This window comes from Corapipo altera, unplaced genomic scaffold, assembly GCF_003945725.1.
Source record: "Corapipo altera isolate COAL_440 unplaced genomic scaffold, ASM394572v1 70, whole genome shotgun sequence".
Lineage (NCBI taxonomy): Eukaryota > Metazoa > Chordata > Aves > Passeriformes > Pipridae > Corapipo > Corapipo altera.
Window position 1 is genome coordinate 1,606,443 of NW_020884911.1, and position 4,266 is coordinate 1,610,708.

Below are 4,266 nucleotides of genomic sequence, written 5' to 3' on the forward strand. Positions count from 1 at the left end.
TCAGGAGGTGGAATCCAGAAGCAGGACAGGTTTCCCCCTCAGGAGGTAAAATCCAGACACCTACATTAAAGCAAAATCCAGCTTTCTGGATGGGTTTCTCAGGGAAGCAGAGGATGACAAGCAGTTTGCTGGCCTGAGCCATTGTCCCTTCCCTGAGCCACTTCTTGCCACTTGTGCTTCCAACCTCCAATCCTGCATTAGCACACAGGGCCGTATCTGCTTAATACATTATATAGTTTATTGACAAAGCACCTCAAAAAGTCTCCAACTAAATCCAGCTTCGATTCTGTGTAGCATAAATTAAACTGCAGCAGCATTTTTTCCCAATACCTTTAGTTTTGCACACACAATAAGAAAAAAAAAAACACCAAAAAAAAAAAAACAACCCACAAAACATTGCAATAAAAATGACTGAAATTAAGTCCTTTTGAAAAACATCAAGCAACACCTAAACAGATTAGTTTTTTCTTAACCCAAATACAAATATAATATTTGTCCTAATGGTCCAAGACTGGGAAAAAAATTCCAATCATGACCTTTTTTCCCCATGAAGAAGGTCTAAAATTAGATTAGAAAAATAAAGTATGGACCTTGAAATATTAGGATGTCATTTGTATTCCAAGGATTTTTTTTAAAACAATGTTTCATAGTTACACGACTGTTTTGATTCTCGCAATTAAGACTTTTTCAGCCCAAACCAGGTCTTCACCCACCCCCCCCCCCCAAAACCAGACCTTTTGAGTGAACTCAAAACAAAAGAAATAAGGAAGGGCAAAGGAAAACTCTGCAGTCTTGGTTCTGAATAAGAACCTGGTGATCCATGGGTGAAATAACTGCCAATAAACTCCCAGCCCTTGAAGGCAGCTACAAAAGCATTTTTGTACGAGCCTGACCAAGCAAGCACTTACAGTCCCTGTGTCTGGCAGGAGTCCCCAAACATGCAATTGTGCCCACAGTGCCATGGAACTTCCCTTGTGGGCTCTAATTAGGCAGTAATGACTTGGGCATAAAGCAATTTCTAGGAATTGGAGACTGGCTGGAAGAGGTTGATAGCCCACGTAGTAGTCACGTGTTCCTAACACCAGCTGGCTCACGGAAAAAAAAAAAAAACAAAAACGTTTTATACTGAGATTCCATAACGTTAAAAACGGGATTAAAGAGTTTCAGGTGGTTTTGCACTCCCATCCTCATCCTCCAGTTGGCCTGCACGGCTGTCGAGCACCTTTCCTGCAGAAGCTATTTGAGATAAATCCTGCATAATGTCTTTATGAAATGCCTCGTCATCTGTTTGGTCTCAGATGATTTACGGTTCCTTATTTGAACCGGAAATATCAGTACAAGGTAAAATTTCAGAAAAAAAGCTCTCCAGAAACAGTCTGGGGAGTTTTATTTTCGGTTTTGGTTTGTTTGGGGTTTTTTTGTTGTTTTTTTTTTTTTTTTTTTCAGGACTGAGAGGCCTGAAAACCTGTGAAGAAGCCCCAAAGTTTCTGTGATTTCCACTCTGCCCCACCAAGTGTAAGAGCATTTACCTCATTTTCAGGGACACACGGACTTGGATCAGGCCGAGTCGCTGCCAGGGCCGACGTTTGCAGAGGCATCAGAGCCAGAAGGAACTGGACTGCAGCCACCTCAGAGAGGTGAGACAGCTCACCCCTGGACAGGAAGGTGTCAGCCTTTGATGGCTGAATCCTTCTTTGACAGACAACCCTTGGAAGGCATTGAAATATTTGTCTTTTGAGTTATTCCTCTGATCCCAAGCTGAATAGGGAAGGTTTCCATTTTTGGCATGGCTGTTGGGAGTCCTCAGGAGCACTGATCTAGGAAATACTTAGAGGTCACAGCTCTAATTCAGGTGGTGGGGCAACACCACTATAACCTGTAGTTTGTGATATATTTGGCTGCATTGGTTTAGCACTTTCTACCTGGGAAGGCACCTAAAAGAAAGTTTGATGACTACATTTACAGTGGTTAATCCCAGAACTTTGTTACTCCAATTCAGCACCAGCTGAGGAAGTTGAGAACTGACCCAGAAACAGAGAAGAAACACTATTATTAAATTAAATTTTAATGGGTTTAACTATTCTAAGAATGCATATTCGGGAATATTTTGGAACTAAAAAAATGACCCTTTTTATAATTTGAAAAAATGCACAGAGAACAGGACTTCTGTTTCCCATCTCATTCTCTAGAACAGCACTGTCAGTGTTTATTACAGTGTGTAGCCTACTCCTTCTGAGGAAAGGGATTTAGAGATCACCCTTGTTGTTTGAAGAGCAGTGTTTGTTCTTGGACAGGTGAAGCATCCCCAGCTCCTTTCTCTTGCACCTCCTTTGGTTCCACGAAGACCCTACACAGAAGACATGGAAATGTTCAGTGATCTGTGCCCAGACCCCAGATCTGCAAATCACAGGGTTACTTCATCTTCTCGGGGAACTCGTTTTGCTCCTGGCATCATTTCCTGTGCCTGTTGTTGCAAAATAAAATCTGAAAAAGAACCACTGGAACACCGAGCGATGCCTTAAACCTGCGGAGGGCAGGGAGGTGTAACTGCACAGCCCCACTTACCTTGGCTGAGCTGGTCAAAAGATTTCTGGTCAGCCCTGCCCTCAGTGAGCCAGGGGCTGTTTGGGGAATAAATTACCAGCACCCTGCCCTTCTTAGCTGCTGCAAGACACAGTGGTTTTCTCTTCCTCTCCTCCCAAGAAAGGAGGTGACGCTGCTGCTGCTGGTGGTTTTGCTTCCTGCTGTGTTGATAGGCCTTTGCCTGATGAGACATCAGAAAAGGGGAAAAACACAGACCAAATGTGGATGCTTGGGATCCACAGCAGGGTTATGAAAGCACAGTCAAAGCCTGAATTTTCTGATTATGGGCTGACTTGATAGGACAGTGTCTAGCGAAAACTGCAAGCTGATGACAAGGAGAGTCACCTTCCTTGTCCTGTGTTTGCTCCCCATCAAAGCAAGGCTATAGGAATAGCTGGGGAAATAAAGGGAAGAGTAAAGGCACTGAGGGGCTGAGCCTTTTTAAGTATTGCTAGGAATTCCTAAAGGTCCCACAAACACAGCAGGCTAAAAGTTACTTCTTGTTCCACAGGAGTGGAAAGAAGGGGAAATCCCTCTGTAACGTGAATAAAGAACCGAAAATTCCACAACAATTCTTGAAGATTTCTTCCCTGCTGCAGCGTCTGCTCCGAGGTGACCAAAATCCCCCATCGACCTTCAGGGAATTTTCTGAGAAAACCGTAAGTAACCCCAAAATGAGAGTGTTTGGAGGGGAAAATTAAGAACAAAGCAGCGGGGGCTTGGTGAAAGCTGGCACTGTCCATTGAAGGTTTTTTACAGATCCCAGACATTCTGCAGTTTGTGTCCCGTTGTACCAAGTGGCAAGAAATAAGTGTAGAGCCAGCAGACAAAATACCCTGTGTGGGTATGTGCCATCCTGGGCAGTTCTCTGCATCACAGGCATCAGAATTCCTGACAGGAACGGGCAGTGACCATTTCCAGCCATGCCCACCTGACACATCCACACTTTCCTGGAAGGACTACATGGACAGTTCTAAAACCATGAAAGAGCAGGTGAAAGTATTACATTTAACACCAGGATTCATCTGAGGAGGAAGGTGCCTGCAGCTTTTTGCTTCTTTTCAAGCAGTTGGAGTGGCAGGAAGGATGTTACTGTGGCAGGTCAGCTGATGGGATCAAAAATAGGCCAAGTACTTACCTTGATTTTTAAATTGAATAGCTGTTCCTAAATATTTCCATAGGATGAGACTCTCTGTAAGAGAATGTCAGGGAAATAGTGCCTTTCAAAGAAAACTCGTTTGAACTTAGTGTTGCAATTCAGATCTCCTTCCTGTGCAGCCAATAAAACGTTCAGCTGTGTTTCTGGCTGTCAGCTGCCAGCTACAAGGCTGCCTAATAATCTTGGTTGGGAATTTCCCTTTGGTATTTGCTGCGTACAAGGAAAATAGATTCCCCCCCCCCCCCCCCCCTAAAAAATCGAGCATTAAGCACTACAGCAAGAACAGCAGTTACCAGGACAATAATGGCTTTGGTACTCACTCCTGTGGTGGCCAGTGGAGTGAGACTGAGCACAAGCCCTTGCTGACATGCCTTCTGTCAAACGAGACCGTGCCAGTGCGAGCAGCGTTTCCTACGAACTGGGTCAGGGAGATGAACGGCAGAGCAGCTCTGCACTTCCTCTGCCGAGGAGCAGAGTAGCAGAGTGCAGCCCGGGGTGCTCGCTGTCGGCAGGAGGAGCAGAGT

General features: G+C 44.6%; 2 long non-coding RNA genes across 5 annotated transcripts in view; one reads left to right on the forward strand and one right to left on the reverse strand.

Moving 5' to 3' along the window:
* The window catches only part of LOC113952094, a 14,861-nt gene that overhangs the window by 626 nt on the left and 9,969 nt on the right, over positions 1-4,266 (forward strand). For both annotated transcript variants that reach the window (XR_003529385.1, XR_003529384.1), the window contains exons 2-3: positions 1,541-1,637; positions 3,095-3,242. This is a non-coding gene — a long non-coding RNA (uncharacterized LOC113952094). The remainder of the gene's footprint in view (positions 1-1,540; positions 1,638-3,094; positions 3,243-4,266) is intronic.
* LOC113952095 overlaps positions 1,632-4,266 on the reverse strand; it is an 11,735-nt gene continuing 9,100 nt past the window's right edge. The window contains exons 2-3 of one of the 3 annotated variants that reach the window (XR_003529387.1): positions 2,566-2,764; positions 1,632-2,464 (exon numbers count right to left, since the gene is read on the reverse strand). This is a non-coding gene — a long non-coding RNA (uncharacterized LOC113952095). Of the gene's footprint in view, positions 2,765-4,266 lie in introns of all 3 variants that reach the window. The other 2 variants (XR_003529388.1, XR_003529386.1) reach the window with 2 other exon arrangements.